Source organism: Oryctolagus cuniculus, chromosome 2, assembly GCF_051225735.1.
Source record: "Oryctolagus cuniculus isolate XC-2025 breed Fujian yellow rabbit chromosome 2, ASM5122573v1, whole genome shotgun sequence".
NCBI classification, from domain to species: domain Eukaryota; kingdom Metazoa; phylum Chordata; class Mammalia; order Lagomorpha; family Leporidae; genus Oryctolagus; species Oryctolagus cuniculus.
In genome coordinates this window covers 30325981-30343228 of record NC_142868.1, presented here as the reverse complement: position 1 = coordinate 30343228, position 17248 = coordinate 30325981, and the positions used below count along the sequence as shown (strand labels likewise).

General features: G+C 37.6%; 1 non-coding gene across 1 annotated transcript; it reads left to right on the top strand.

Moving 5' to 3' along the window:
- Nucleotides 1-6246: 6246 nt before the first annotated feature.
- On the top strand, nt 6247-6353 carry LOC127490391 (U6 spliceosomal RNA). The gene has a single exon (XR_007918353.2). It is a non-coding gene; the product is annotated as a U6 spliceosomal RNA (small nuclear RNA).
- The last annotated feature ends 10895 nt before the right edge of the window (nt 6354-17248 follow it).

Genomic DNA, 17248 nt, shown 5'->3' with positions numbered 1-17248 from the left:
TTTTCAATTATCTTTATATACAAAAGATCAATTTAGTATATATTAAGTAAAGATTTCATCAGTTTGCACCCACACAGAAACACAGAGTGTAAAATACTGCTTCAGTACTAGTTATAGCATTACTTCACATTGGACAACACATTAAGGACAGATCCCACATGAGAAGTAAGTACACAGTGACTCCTGTTGTTGACTTAACAATGTGACACTCTTGTTTATGGTGTCAGTAATCTCCCTATGCTCTAGTCATGAGTTGCCAAGGCTATGGAAGCCTTTTGAGTTTGCTGACTTAGATCTTATTCTGACAGGGTCATAGTCAAAGTGGAAGTTCCCTCCTCCCTTCAGAGAAAGGTACCTCTTTCTTTGCTGGTCCCGTTCTTTCCACTGGGATCTCACTCACAGAAATCTTTCATTTAGGTCTTCTTCTTTTTTTTTTTTTTTCCCCAGAGTGTCTTGGCTTTCCATGCCTAAAATACTCTCATGGGCTCTTCAGCCAGATCTGCTTGCCTTAAGGGCTGATTCTGAGGCCAGAGTGCTATTTAGGACAGAGCTCCCTTGCTACTACAGTATTTGAATAGCCATGAATGTTAAAATCAAGAGTGTTCCTGTCAAGAACATAGTATGATCCACAGTAAATCAAAGAGAGCTATTTGTGATTTGTGAAGCTAATAAATACTTCAGTTATGGAACATAGAGAAATACACAAATTGCAGTATTGTGGGAACAAATTGCTGATTTTAAGAACTGAAATCTGGCCTTCGACCTCCAGAACTAATTCTCTTTTCACAATTAATTTGTTTACAAATGACAGCTCTGGTAATTTTACTTGAGACGTGTGTGTGGTAGGTTGTGAGAAAGCCTGTTTGGTCTGCATATGTGTGCCAACATGCAATGTGATAACAAACATTTATGCAGCTGTGAAGGTGTGGGGGTGCTTTCTAGTACACTGCACGTATTTACTCGCTGTATTTTTACAACAACCTTAGAAACATCACTACTCTTACTATTGTATTTTTATAGATTTGACACCTTAAGTTAAGTAACTTGACCAAAGTTACAGAGTAATAAGCAACCCAACCTCAGTCAATCCAGGGGTTAAGTCCAGTAAATCTGTTTCCAGAGTCTATGCTTTTATCTTCCAGGCAGCTCATCATGTGCATTATTTTATTAATATCTATGTGAATAACAGCACAAAATGAATATTGCATTTTATTTTTTCCCAAACTATCAATGTATTTCCATGTGTGGTAGTGATTTTAGAGTAGAATGATAAAGGATTATTTTGTCTCCTTTTTGAAATAGCTTTCTATACTCCATTTCACTAGTTTCTTAAAGCTAAGAAATAACATGATATTAGAATAAGGCACCAACATAGCATTAAGGTACAGCTTATGTATTAATAATTGGCATAATAAATATAATGCAGTAAAATGTCAGATTATTGTTACATAATGGACATTATATGATTTTCTTATTATTTATCAAGAGAGAGCATATAATGATAAAATAGCATATAATGTTGTGGATTGATCTGAGTAAAATATTGCAAGTGCTTCGTTCACCTGTACAACCTCTAGATGCCTTCCAATACTTTCTGTTAATTCATCATTCAAATTGCAATCAAAAAGCTAAATTCCAAAGTAGTCAACAATTTTTCACAATGGATGTAATGTGAGAAGAGACCATATTTCTTAACTTCAGGATGTCAGGGTGTCTTCTGGGATAAATGGTATTTTGAATATGCTCACTATTAACTTCCCCTTCCAGGACACAGATTGGCTTTGTTATCAGTTATATTGATGGGTTGTCCTCAGATGGTTGAAGATGGGGGCTGCAAGCATGATTGAAATCTGTAGGCGGAAGAGACAACTGCAGTCCCCGGAGGTGTTAGAAGTCTGCAGTGTTTGGAGGTCTGGTGCTGCCATTTATATTTCACTTCCCTGGAACTCTTCCTTCTTAACAGATTTTGAACTAAAAATAAAGAAAATCTCCCATACTCTGTTAGAAGTTTAATTTTTCAAAGAAATCTTGCCACCTTCTTTGGGAAAACTTCTAATGAATTTTACACCCTTACCTCCTTTTTTTATTTCTTCCAATCTGGCCCTATTTTTCTTTAAAAATATGAACATTAAGGTCATCATTGCTTTATATTTTCATGACTAACATGTTTGTTTTCTATCAGTTCTCCAGAAACTTTGAATTCTTGGGGCCAGCGTTCATGAAATGTATGCTATGATTAGTTTCTTGACTTCTATTTGATAATTAGTAAAACCTCTTAATGTTTAATCACCCCAAATACTATTGACTATATGTGTGTGTGCATGAGGCACAGATAACTGTACTTTTTAATTTGTAGATAGTAAAGCCAGTGAACTGCAAATAAACATGCTTTTATTTATGTTGCTTCAAATGATTTTTTTCCTATAAATCTGTATTTTATCACTGGAAGTATATATCAAAATACCTACAAAATACTTTTGAAACATGTATTCAATTTCAATTTTTTACATGATTCAAAGTGAAGAAGTCTCTCTAGAAGAGAGAATTTGTCCCTGAGGATCTGGTTACATGCAAATTTCATTTAATTTTAAAAATCTATATTTTTAGAAATTTATTATAGGCCAGAGCTGCAGTTCATTAGGCTAATCCTCCCCCTGTGGCACCAGCACACCGTGTTCTAGTCCCAGTCAGGGCACTGGATTCTGTCCCAGTTGCTCCTCTGTTAGTCCAGCTCTCTGCTCTGGCCCGGGAAGGCAGTGAAGGATGACCCAAGTGCTTGGGCCCTGCACCTGCATGGGAGACCAGGAGGAAGCACCTGGCTCTTGGCTTCGGTTCAGTGCAGCGCCCACTGTACCAGCCATTTGGGGGGTGAACCAACAGAAGGAAGACCTTTCTCTCTGTCTCTCTCTCTCTCAATGTCTAACTCTGCCTGTCCCAAAAAAATATTTTTATAATGATTTTTGATTAATAGTTTTTTAAAAGATTTATTTATTTGAAAGTCAGAGTTACAGAGAGAAGAGGAGGCAGAGAGAGAGAGAGAGAGAGAGAGAGAGAGAGATCTTCCATCTGCTGGTTCACTCCCCAGTTGGCAAAACAGCTGGAGCAGCACCGATCTGGAGCCAGGAGCCAGGAGCCAGGAGCCAGGAGCCAGGAGCCAGGAGCCAGGAGCCAGGAGCTTCTTCTGGGTCTCCCAGGTGGGTGCAGGGGCCCAAAGACTTCAGCCATCCTCCGGTGCTTTTCCAGGCCATAGCATAGAGCTAGATGGGAAGTGGAACAGCTGAAGCTGGAACTCGTGCCCATATAGGATGCTAGCACCACTGTGGCAGCTTTATCTACTACACCACAGCACCAGCCCCTGACTAATAGTTTTAGAGTAATCTAAATCTATAGTTTGGTTGTTTTTAGATGTCTGCAGTTACCAATACTAGTAAGGAGATGAATTAAGTGAAATAATATTCTAATGAATATGCATTGCTTTGGGTTCTAAATGGTTAAATTCTGAGAAATTTATAAATTTCAAAGGTTAATAGCAGGGGTTAGCACTGTGGTATAGTAGGCTAAACTTTGCCTGCAGTGCCTGCATCCCATATGGGTACCAGTTCATTTCCCACTTGCTCCTCTTCTGATCCAGCTCTCTGCTATGGCCTGGGAAAGCAGTGGAAGATGGCCCATGTTCTTGGGCCCCTGTACCTGTGTGGGAGACCCAGAAGAAACTCGTGGCTCCTGGCTTTGCATGGGCCCAGCTCCAGCCATTGCAGCCATTTGGGGAGTGAACCAGCAGATGGAAGACCTCTTTGTCTCTCCCTCTGTCTGTAACTCTACCTCTCAAATAAATAAATTAAACCTTTAATAAGAGTTGACAACACAATAGACATTTTTCAAAAGAGGAAATCCAAATGGCCAACAGACACATGAAAAAAAAGTTCAAGATTACTAGCAATCAGGGAAATGCAAATCAAAACCACAATGAGGTTTCACCTCACCCCGGTTAGAATGGCTCACATTCAGAAATCTACCAACAATAGATGCTGGCGAGGATGTGGGGAAAAAGGGACACTAACCCACTGTTGGTGTGAATGCAAACTGGTCAAGCCACTATGGAAGTCAGTCTGGAGATTCCTCAGAAACCTGAAGATAACCCTACCATACAACCCAGCCATCCCACTCCTTGGAATTTACCCAAAGGAAATTAAATTGGCAAACAAACAAGCTGTCTGCACCTTAATGTTTATTGCAGCTCAATTCACAATAGCTAAGACCTGGAACCAACCCAAATGCCCATTAACAGTAGATTGGATAAAGAAATTATGGGACATGTACTCTATAGAATACTATACAGCAGTCAAAAACAATGCAATCTGGTCATTTGCAACAAGATGGAGGAATCTGGACAACACGATGCTGAGTGAATTAAGCCAGTCCCAAAGGGACAAATATCATATTCTCTCCCTGATCGGTGACAACTAACTGAGCACCAAAGGGGAAACCTGTTGAAGTTAAATGGACACTATGAGAAACAGTGACTTGATCAACTCTTGTCCCGACTGTTGATGTACAATGTAATACTTTATCCATTTTAGTATTTTGTTTTGTTTTGTTCTAGTACTATTGGTTGAACTCTGTAATTAACACACAATTATTCTTAGGTGTTTAAATTTTAACTGAAAAGTGATCCCTGTTACATATAAGAGTGGGAGTAAGAGAGGGAAGGGATGTACAATTTGGGACATGCTCAATTGGACTTGCCCAAATGGTGGAGTTGGAAACGTGCCAGGGGATTCCAATACAATCTCATCAAGGTGGCATGTACCATGCCATCTCACTAGTCCAAGTGATCAATTTCAGTTCACAATTGATCACACTGATAGGTCTAAGAGTCAAAGGGATCACATAAACAAGACTAGTATTTGCTAATACTAACTGAAAGAATCAAAAAGGGAGAGAACGATCCATCATGGGAAGCAGGATACACAGCAGACTCATACAATGGCAGATGTCCTAAACAGCACTCTGGCCTCAGAATCAGCCCTTAAGGCATTCAGATCTGGCTGAAGAGCCCATGAGAGTATTTTAGGCATGGAAAGCCAAGACACTCTGAAAAAAAAAAAAAAAAAGAAGACTTAAATGAAAGATCTCTGTGAGTGAGATCCCAGTGGAAAGAACGGGACCAGCAAAGAAGGAGGTACCTTTCTCTGAAGGGAGGTGAAAACTTCCACTTTGACTATGACCCTGTCAGAATAAGATCTAAGTCAGCAAACTCAAAAGGCTTCCACAGCCTTGGCAGCTCATGACAAGAGCCTAGGGTGACTACTGATGCCATAAACAAGAGTGTCAAACTGCTAAGTCAACAACAGGAGTCACTGTGTACTTACTCCTCGTGTGGGATCTGTCCTTAATGTGTTGTCCAATGTGAAGTAATGCTATAACTAGTGCTGAAACAGTATTTTACACTTTGTGTTTCTGTGTGGGTGCAAACTGATGAAATCTTTACTTAATATATACTAAATCGATCTTCTGTATATAAAGAGAATTGAAAATGAATCTTGATGTGAATGGAATGGGAGAGGGAGTGGGAGATGGGAGGGGTGCGAGTGGGTGGGAAGTTATTGGGGGAGGAGCCATCATAATCCATAAACTGTACTTTGGAAATGTATATTTATCAAATAAAAAAAATAAATAAAAAAATAAAAAGTTAACAAGATTTTTTAAAAAGTTAATCACAACTTTTAAAATGCAAATATATTTTGAAATAAGAGAAGCAATGCTGTGTCAGAGTTCCTGAACAGCCTACTTTTGGGTTTGGGGCATATTTCCTGGACAAAATATTTTTAGATACAGTGGATATCACAAGGGAAATAATCAAGGGAAAATTTCAGAGTCTTAGATTGGAAAGGTTCTTAGAAGTATTTGGTCAAACTTCACCAGGGTAGAATTACCTCAAATAAAGGATAGTTGAACTGTTCCCATGATCTTATCTTTTCTGCCCTAAATGTAGCTTAGTCATTCGGGTTCAACAATACTCAAAAGCATTTGTCTGTACTCTTTGGGCTTGTCTCCTACTTAGGAGTTATTGCGTATTGTTCCACAGATTTCCTTCATTTTGTTGTAATCAGCTAGACTTTTAGTGTTTGGGATGAACGAACTGCATAGTAGAACATTTGTCATCTTGATCATCACGTCATCACCATCATTGTCTATTGATTTAAGATTGCATATTTTGTACTCTTTTTTAAAAAAAGATTTATTGTGCTCGCTTCGGCAGCACATATACTAAAATTGGAATGATATAGAGAAGATTAGCATGGCCCCTGCACAAGGATGACATGCAAATTTATGAAGCGTTCCATATTTTTTATGTGAATGGAAGGAGAGAGGGAGTGGGAGAGGTGAGTGTTGTGGGTGGGAGGGTAGTTACGGGGGCGGGGAAGCTATTGTAACCCATAAGCTGTACTTTGGAAATTTATGTTCATTAAATAAAATAAAATAAAATAAAAAAGGAAAAAAAGATTTGTTTATTTGCTTGAGAGGCAGAGATATATACAGAGAGATGGAAAGACACAGAGAGAGAAGTCTTCTATCTGCTGGTTCACTCCCTAAATGGCTGCAATGGCCAGAGTTGGGCTGATCCGAAGCCAGGACGAGGAGCTTCCTCCATTCTCCCATGCAGTTACAGGGGCCCAAGCACTTGGGTCATCTTCTACTGCTTTCCTAGACCATCAGCAGGGAGCTGGAAGAGAAGTGGGAGCAGGCGGGTATCGAACCAGCATCCATATAGGATGCTGGTGCTGCAACCATATGCTTAAACTACCATGCAACGGCTCCAGCCCCTATTTTGTACTTTATAATGTGTTACCTTTATCTTTTCAAAAATATCATTTTTGGTCTGTTTCCATTGCAAATCCATTGAAACGACATATCCCTCCAAATATTTTCACTGGCTCATGGCACAGCCCTTTTTATCTTGGGAGTAAGTGTACTATCATTGGATAAGCACATTCATGGCTCCTTAAGAAAGAGACATGAGAATGGTTCTGCAGGATTACATTTTAACTTGTTAGAGAACATGCCTTTAAGTCCTATTATACTTAGTTACATGATTCAGCACTTCATAAAATACCTTAGAATTTAGTAGATAAAACATAGGCCTCTTTTGTCTTATATTTGGAAACTTCAAAAAGTTCATGGAAAGCTGTGTTTTATGAGAAACTACACAGAGTTTTAATGTTTTTTGTACCAAATTAAGTTTCTCTTTAAACTCCTTTCTCCATGAACTTTTTGAAGCAGCCATGTGTGTTTTACTTAATTAAGCAAAATGCTACTTAAGGTATAAATCATTCAAATTCATTAACAAATTAATTCCAGTAATGTACTTGACAGCTAACAGATTAAAAAAAAATCTCTGGAATTTATTGGAAGATTGTGTCATTTCTAGAAATATCACATGCTGGCTTACACCTGAGGAAGAATTGTCTTAATCCCTATACACCAACAATTTTAACACAGTAACCTTTTCATTATCTGCTAAGATATACAAGAAATAGTTAAGCTTGCCTGGCAGGCACATTCAACTTTGCAAGCTTGACCGAACTTAGCTGGGTTCCAACGGAATGATTCAAGGCAGGATATGAAAAACAGGGGAAAAATTAAGATTTGGTTAGAAGTGACATGATTATGAACATTTAGACACTGCTGAGCATGCACTAGCCTTTTCTCTGCTCTATTTTGTTATTCCCCAAACTAGGACACCTGAGGCACCTACCAGTGAGTGTTTTCACTCATCTGGAAGGATTTATAAACAGCTTTGTCATTATAGCTCTGGCTTTGTTTTGTTTTGTTTCGTTTTCCCCTAATAGTTCAGTGAGACCCACATTGGAAGCACAAGAGTAATTGACCATGTAAAATAGTAATCAATACACTCAACTTACCTTTCAAATTTTAGAAACTCTATTTATTGAGATCATGTTTTTCTTTTTCTCAGTGACAAATAGCCATCTGTAATTAATTTTATATTTTTGTTAAATGCTTTCAGCAGATCCCAAAGAAGGGAGTTGAGCAACTTCTTTAAAGAGGATATTGCTGTGTGTGTGAGTGTGTGTGTGTCCTCTCTGTGTTACATATTATATAAAATTTAATACAGCATAGGGCATATATGCAATATAATGCAATATATAGTGATATAATAAAAATATAGAACACCCAGGGCCCACATTGTGGCACAGTGGGTTAAACTGTCACCCGTGATGCTGGCATCACATCTGAGCACTTGTTCCAGTCCCAGCTGCTCCACTCCTGATCTAGCTCCCTGCAAATGTGCCTTACTCTCCCATTCTCTGTGATTCCTCATTTCAAATAAATAATATAAACACTTTAAAAAGTACTTAATGTAAAGGAAACATATAATATACAAAAGTATGTTACATATGATTATGTATATTATAAAACGTAAATTATCATAATATATAAAATATAAACTGCATAACTGAAAGAGGATGACAAAAGTGTGACAAAACTTTCATAATGGCTGTACAATGGATGTACAGAATAGATATAATGAGTACAGAAGACCTGTGTTCTTTTAACTTTTTCTGAAAGTTGAAGTTATTTGAAATTTTAAAAATAAAAAATGGGGGCTGGTGCTGTGGCGCAGTAGGTTAATCCTCCGCCTGCGGTGCCGGCATCCCATATGGGCTCCGGTTCTAGTCCTGGCTGCTTCTCTTCTGATCCAACTCTCTGCTATGGCCTGGGAAAGCAGTAGTAGGTGGCCCAAGTGCTTGGGCCTCTGTACCCACGAAGGGAGACTGGGAAGAAGCTCCTGGCTCCTGGCTTTGGATCAGCGCAGCTCCGATCCAAAGGCCATTTGGTTGAGGCCATTTGGAAAGTGAACCAATGGAAGGAAGACCTTGGTCTCTTCCTCTCACTGCCTATAACTCTACCTCTCAAATAAATAAATAAAATCTTTAAAAAAAATAAAAAATGTATTTGAAATCTGTGCCAGAAATAGGCAGAGAATCCAAAATTTCTGTTAAATCATCCCGAATTCATGAGTTTCAAAATGTAACTATTTTATTTCTTATTTAAGATTTATTTATTTGAAAGGCAGAGAGACAAAATAAAGATAAAGAGAAAGGAATCTTCTATCTGCTGGTTCACTCCCCAAATGCCACAACTGCCTGGGCTGGGCCAAGCTGAAGCCAGTAGTCAAGAATTCCATCAGGACCTCTCACATAGGTGTCAGGGCCCAAGTACTTGAGCCATCCTCTACTGCTTTTCCCAGGCTCATTAGGAGGGAGCTGGGAAACCTAGTAGCAGGGATTCAAACAGGCATGCTGATGTGGGATGCCAGCAAGCCACATGGTGGCCTAACCTGCTGTGCCAAATGCCAGCCCTAAAGCAATGCAGCTTTTTTTCTAATTAAAATATTTTAATTTATTTATTTGACAGGTAGAGTTACAGACAGTGAGAGAGAGAGAGAGAAAGAGAGAGAAAGGTCTTCCTTCCGTTGGTTCACCCCCTGAATGGCCGCAACGACCAGAGCTATGCCGATCTGAAGTCAGGAGCCAGGTGCCTCTTCCTGGTCTCCCATGTGGGTACAGGGGCCCAAGCACTTGGGCCATCCTCCACTGCTTCCCAGGCCACAGAAGAGAACTGGATTGGAAGAGGAGCAGCTGGCTTAGAACCGGTGCCCATATGGGATGCCAGAGCCGCAGGCGGAGGATTAACCTAGTGCAGCACGGCACCGGCCCCGCAATGCAGCTTTTTTAAAAGAACATATCAGAGTAGTCTGCATACATAATGGCCATTTGCCTCTTAACATTTCAGTGTGAATATTTCCTAGGAACAAGGATATTCTTTTATGTAATGATTATGTAGTTGTCTAGTTCCTAATAATAATAAAATATTGATATTTTATTTTATATTCTGAATTTTTCTTATCAATGTTCTTTGCAGTACTCCCCACCCCCAAAATAGAGCCCAAGATTACATATTACATGTAGTGGTCATTTGGCTTAGTCTCCAATCTGGAACAGTCCCTTAGTCTTTCATGACAGTGACATTTTTGAAGAGTTCAGGCTACTTATTTTATAGAATGTTTCTCAATTTGTGTTTCTCTGGTATTTGCTCATGATTTTATTCAGGTTATGCATTTCTGGCTGAAAAATAACAAAAGTGATGATTTCTTCTCAGAATATCAGATCTGGCATGAACACTATCTAATAGTTGGTTTGTTTTTTTATTGTTTTCTGTTGTGATTCACATAATTTTTCTTCCCAAAGCCCAGTGGAATATTAAAGATAAACATAAGAGGTGAGACAGCTGAGATTTGATTTTTATTGGTGCAACACAGAAGATATTCCCAATGGGAAAGATATTTTCAGCTTGGATCCTGATTGGGGAATCACTTTTCCTGCAGAGAACGTTGAAAGCACCACTTCCACTCCAATCTCATGCCCTTTTTACTAGAAAGGTGGGTGTAACACTGATCAAACAGTGGGAAAAATTCTAACCCCAAGAGAACCAATCATGCTCAGAGCATGGAAGCACATGACAGTAGGTCTAGTCTGGGCTGTCAGAGAGAAGTGCTATTTCTATAAGGGCAAGAAAGTGCGGCAGGTGTGTTTGTAAAACTGATATTTAAATTAAAGTCTGATAGTGAACAGCAGTCTACTGAATACCAAGGTGTGAATGTAAATTTTTATTTGTTAACAACACTTGATCAAGGATTGGTTGTTTCTGACTTGTGGTTTTTCCTGGTGCCTGACTTGTGAAGGTGAATAGAATAGGACCAATTTGACCTAGAACTCTATCTCAGGTCTGATTCTATCTTTTTCCAACAGCTATAGATTTGACTCCAACTTAAATATCTCTAATTTTCTTATTGGTTTGGCTTTTCCTGTACTTTTCTCAGAAAGATTGAAAGTCAATCCTCAGTTCTTGATTATTTCCTTTGTCTGCAAGTTCTAGTTGAACTGTAAGGTGTTTATCCTAAATGTCATTGTCTTAGCTCTTTTGTGCCTCTCTGCTTCCTTTGTGAAATTTCAGTGCTTCCCGCTGATTTGCTGTAGATGTTTTCAGGTATACAAGGAAAATGGTGTTAACATACTGCTCATCATTTATAATTTGTGGTGAATTGTTCTTTAGTGTGCCAGTTCTTTATGTATCTTCATGAGCTCCCTTGATAAAGATTGGAATGGAACTTGACAGAGACGCCTGAATTGAGATAGATTTTCCCATGCTTACAGTATGTACACTAGGATAAACAGGGCACTTTGGATAAGATCTTAATTTCTGTTCAGCTGTGCCACATGTTATAATAAAACTGTAAACATTAAAGTAACAACAGCAATGTTCCATCTCTGTGGTTCAAGTGCTTGAAAACTGGAGATAAATGTTATGAAACACATACAAGACAACAATAGCTAATTGATACTTTATTCCTATTCCCGAAGGCTGTCAAGCTTTGTTTGGGTTGAGATATCACACTATCTCATTGCTGCTAACACGTATTCCTTTAAATCTCACACTATCAAAGAGGTGATTTAGACTAAGACACAAAAACAGGAAGAAAAATATACAAGATTTTACAGCAAATAGATGATTACAATAACTTGAAGCCTACTTCTGAAGAAAGTACACAGTTTTTATCACAGTTAGGTTATTTATTATGGAACTAGTGCAGGGCACAAACTGTAGGTAAAGGGTCAGGTGGCTTGAATAACAGTGAATCTGTGGTCTACCAGGTGATCTTTTGTGTAATGCCAGAACGTGGGAGGTAGTCTACATCCTTTTAAGATGCAATAAGAAAAAGCCTTACCACACTTATTCTTGCTTTTAACAGCTTCAACATTTTCAGGTCAATGACTTTAGAGGGAACCAAGTAAGAGGGTGGCACCTCCACTACTGGCAGCAGAATTTGTTCTGGCAATGAGGCATTAGACTGGAATAAGAAAAATCAGTGTTCCTTTGTTGGCTACTGTATGGATTACCTTGATCAAAGCCTGTAAAAACAATAAAAATCTGTTTTAGAGTTTCATTATCTGTAGTGTAAGGAAGTCAGACCAGTAACACAAGCTCTGAAGTAATATGAACCACAGAAACAGTGGCACTGGTGCTTCTGGCCCAGATATTCTAGTTGAGAAACTGATCATAATGCAGTGAACGTATAGGAGTGATTATCTTCATGTGGGATCATCCTATGTGTTACCTGAGTTCTTCAACTCCACCATTTTGTCAGAAGTTCTGCTGTACTCATCCCCTTGCAGGGAGGAGAGATTTGCACATCTCGAAAACACCAAACTGAAAATGGAGCAATTGCTCCTGAAAGACACTTTCTATTTAATCCTACAATTCTGAAGCAATTTTCTTCTTTCCATCTATTATATTCTACAAGGCTAATATATTTAAAAAGGTTCACTGCCTGAGAGTACAAAGTAGTATTTATATCAGCCTTAAGAGCTTTCCTGCCTTTAGGGGGAGGTAATTGCACACATCAAGTCAGTGGTGATACGGCCTAGACTTGTGCCCATTTCAAAATGTGTGTCAAAGGCTCATTTTTATTTCTTATGAGCAGAGATTCTTTATGTTTTAAAGCTGAGCACTACTACATTTTATGGATATACTACATTTTCTATCCTATGTTGATGGATGTTTAAGGGATTTCTACTTCTTGGCTTTTGTGAATACTCTGGTTGGACTATTCAATCAGGGAAAAAAACATTACGCCTAGACAGCACTTGCTTTGTCTTCTGCAGACTGACATTCAAATGTCCCTGAGGTAGGAGAAGTGGCCCAGCTGAAAAGGGCAGCATGGACCCATAAATAGTGAAAAGGAAAATAGTGTAAAAGATCAAGAATAGAACTTGATTTACTTTGAATCAGTGTCATCATCATTATCATTTCACTGTGGTTCCTGTTTCTTGGCATTGCTTGCTATTGAGTTTCTCCTCTTTTCTCTTACTTGAAATCCTTGGAATTAATGAAAGCAATATTTTATTCAATAAAAATAATAAGCATATGTCTTGATTATTATACTGGCTCTCTAGGAAGGCTGTAAAAAAGTACCATAAACAAAATGATTTACACATTAGAAATTTATTTCCTTGTAAGTCTGCTGGCAAGAAGTCCAAGATCAGGGTGCTGGCAGGGATTTGCTCACTTTGAAGGGCTAAGGAAAGATTTGTCCTGTGCCTTTTGCCTGTTTTCTGGTGGTTTGCTGACAATCTTTGATTTTCCTTGGACATTAATGTATCACTCCCTTCTCTGCCTTCATCTTCATTTGGAGCTCTTCCTGTGTACCTATGTCCAAAGTTCCCTTTCTTATGAAGGCACCAATCAGATTCAGTCCTCATCCTATGCAAAGGTGACCTTATCCTAATTTAACTAACAACACCAACAACATCCCTGGTCATATTTTTAAGTACTGGGGTTTAGAATTTCAATATATGAATTTAAGGGCACACAATTCAGCTCTTAATTCTATACTTGGGAATAATAGCAAATTCAAGAGAAAGTCACACCTTGCCATGCTGATTGTGCTGTCTAGCTTTGCTAAAATTTTCTGCTATGCCTCTTTTGTTGTAATTAGTTCCCAATAACTAGTGCAGTTGAGCATTACTGTAAACTGTTTTTCTTCCTATTTTCTATACCTGACTTCTACTTTAAACTATTGTGCTTTGTCTCTGCTTTATCCATCTTTTGCTTCACCTGCATCAGTCTTATTTCCATTCTGCTAAATAAAAAGCCTTTATTATTGCCAGAAGCAGTTTCCACATATTCAAAATCTAACAAATTTTCAGAGTATGTGAAATGACTCCCATTTTACTATCAATTCCCATTTTCCTAAAAGTGTATAAATCAAGACAAAATGGTTTTTCTGATATTATTAATTCCATGACTATATTAATAATAGTAAACAGACTTAAAGTATTTTAAGTCAATAGATTTTTCTTAATCTTTTGATACAGGGCCGACCTTCTGTGGACTATTTGTTCTTAATGGATTCTTGTGAATCATTCGTTTGGTATGAAATAGGATAGACATAATTGCAGCCCATATCTGGTTGTGAGAACTAGTATTTTACATGACATATGAATTTAAAATCAATATATCACTGATGCTTTACAATGTAATGGCTTATAAAGATCCTAAACTGGAAGGTTAAATGTGAAACCTACTGCCAATGACAATGAGCTTCAAGTCATTCTTTATTAAGGTGTTCAAAGTAATACAAAGACTATTTTTTAAAAGCTCCTGATCTGTGGTCAGGAATGTTTTTCAATTATATAATTTAAAATGGCCAAGATACTTTTAAATGCAATGCACTTGATCTGTTTGTCTTTCAAATGTGTGTGCCACCTTGATCTTGGTAGTGGTGAGTTCATGAAGCCTTATCTCAGCAGTGAACCAGTGAGCCCCCGATCACCTTGTATTAGATGTAGGGCACTAGTGTATGCTTGGACTGTAAGATCACTCAAGAGACTGGCATCAGCTAGTGGTACATTTCTTACTTCTGAAGCAGCTTTTACACAACAAACCCAAGAATGATAAATATTTTTAAGTAGGTATCAAAAATGTGAGTGGTAGAGTTTATGCTTCTACAGACAGAATATAAGGAATCTAGAGACTGTCCCTAATTATTTTAGATTTTGTTTATATGCTAACTACTTAATAAAGGTTAGAAGATAGATACTATAATTCTTTCTTCATTAATGCTACAGAGATTCTATGTCTAATTAAATTAATAAATTTAAAACAAGTCAAAAAACTTAGCTGAATTGGTAAGATTTCAACACAAATTATCATCTTGAGGTTTGCCTTAAACCCTAATGCATTTCTGATTTTAGGATTCATATTAATTTTACGAGATTCATTCATTCCTGCTCTGTTTTTATTTATCCCCTATATTTTTCTTAATATTTTCAGTTCTATAGAAGGTATAAATTTTCAAGCTGTTTGTATATGAGCCTCAGTTTCCTCATCTTTACAATGGAAAATCCAGTCTTTTAAACAGTATAGAGTTTCTGTGAGTATCAGACAAATGTATAAAATGTGCCCCAGAAAATATTTATTAAGTACCCAACACATTCTGGGGTGTGAAGTTAAAAATATATTATTTTCTGAAAACTATTCCTTCATTACATGCAAACTGTCTACTTACAAAACAGGTTAAAACAAGTAAAGAACAATGGTTCTAATTCATTGTTATAAAAATAGCAATCATTTCAGATTTACACAAATGACTCACTCTAGCCATCTTATAGGACCACACACTAGAAAACAAGCAACATTTGGTTGTCATTCCATCTATCAGATTGTCTAGATGGTCAAAATCGGTATTTAGGACTGCTCCTTAATTTCACAGAGTAAGCTGTTTTGTATGCACCTGGTTCATTCCCCTAAATTATAATCTACATTATATTATAACATTTGGGAAATTTAAAAAATATATAATCAGAAATTCAAATCTATCTTTTGATCCCTGGCATTTATATTTAATAGTCTCTGCTGCCATATAAGGCTACCAACAAAATTAAAATGTTTTTTGAAATATATTTAAGAAATTCTGCAGTTCACCCATCTCATTGAAGAGGTGCAACTAATGTCAACAGAGTTTAAATGACGTTCACAGGGTTCCCGTCTGTGGAGTGACAGAGTAGTGTCTGGAAGACATATTTCTTAAATCTGGGTAGATTTTTCTCAATTATTTCTTAAAATTTTCACAGAGCACTGACAGAGCTCCTGAGGAACTTCTGTCCGTGTTACTGAGCAATCCTGTGAGGTCCCCTGGAGAATGTCAGGACCTCAGGGGATAATTGCTTCTTGGATACTCTTTCCTTTCCCTGTATCTATTTGCTCTTGGGGTGCATATGTCGGCATGAGACAGCCTCAGCTTTTAGTATGGGTGACAAAACACCACCTGATTACAAGTTCCATGAGCCGGGTGAAACTGTCAATCTTTACTCTTTCTTATAACCAGAAATTGATGGTTAGTAGACCTCAATCATTATTTTTAGCATGAATGAGGAATTTTTGGAATGACTGTCTCGTTGAACTTCTAAATACCTGAAACTCGAAACAAACTTCCTTCATAGTAACCAACATTTCAGAAGGACTCACATTATTCCAGGTAGTTGCGTTATGTCATTTGTTCCTGACCACAACCCCATAAAACAAGCATTATTATTATGCTTAACATGTACAGATAATTGTGTTAAGTAACTTAACTTTGATCACAAGACTATGAATTGTTCAAACTAGTCTTTTTTTAAAAAAAAAAAAGATTATATAATTTGAGAAGCAGAGAGACACAGAGACAGAGTGCCCATCTGCTGGTTCACTGTCCAAATGCCTGTAATGGCAGGGTTTAGCCAGGCAGAATCCAGGAGCCGGGAATTCAACCCAGTCTCCAATAAAGGAGGCAGAGACCCAATTACTTGAGCCATCACCTGTTGTCTACCACGGTGCTCATTAACAAGAAGCTGAACTTGTGAGCAGAGCTGGGACTCAAACCCAGGCACTCCGATGTGGAATGTGGGTATCTCAAATGAAATCTTTAGCTTCTAGACCAAGCGCCCAACCCCAGGTTGATTTTCTATATAGAGTCTGGCTTTAAATCCAGTATCTTTATTCACTAAACTATACCACTTCCTTGATGGATAAAAAAATAACTGTCTTTAGAAAGATTCTGTGAAAATGATGATTTATATCAGAGAGAGGTAGACATGTTAAGACTCAATACAAATACAAACCCATTATTTTATTGGAGACTAACAGATCTCTAGTAGAACTGATGCTAGGATGGCAAGAAGGACATATTAATGTAATGTGCTTACACATTAAAAGGAAAGTCAGTTTGAAGGCAATATGTTATCTTAATCAGAGCTAAGTTAAAGAAGACTAGATCAAAGGATTTAACCACCAAATAGGAACTCATCCTTCCTATGTCTCATTTAATTAGATGGAAAACTCCATTTATAAAGGGCAGTTATTTATATGGTGAAAGTGATATTTGAAAAGGCTTTAGACAAAAACTGTAAGAAAGAGATAGCAATTCAAAAAAGGCACTAAGAGACAGTGATTTTCTAATTTACTGTTCAGGTATTTTACTATTTTATAGTCAACCAATAAATTCTTCTTCCATATTAATCAAAATAAATTATTAAAAGTAGCTATTAATTATAGCAGTCATTCATTGTATGCCTACAATAGCTTGGGTAGTGACTAAGCACTCTGTGATACTTCCTCCACCCAT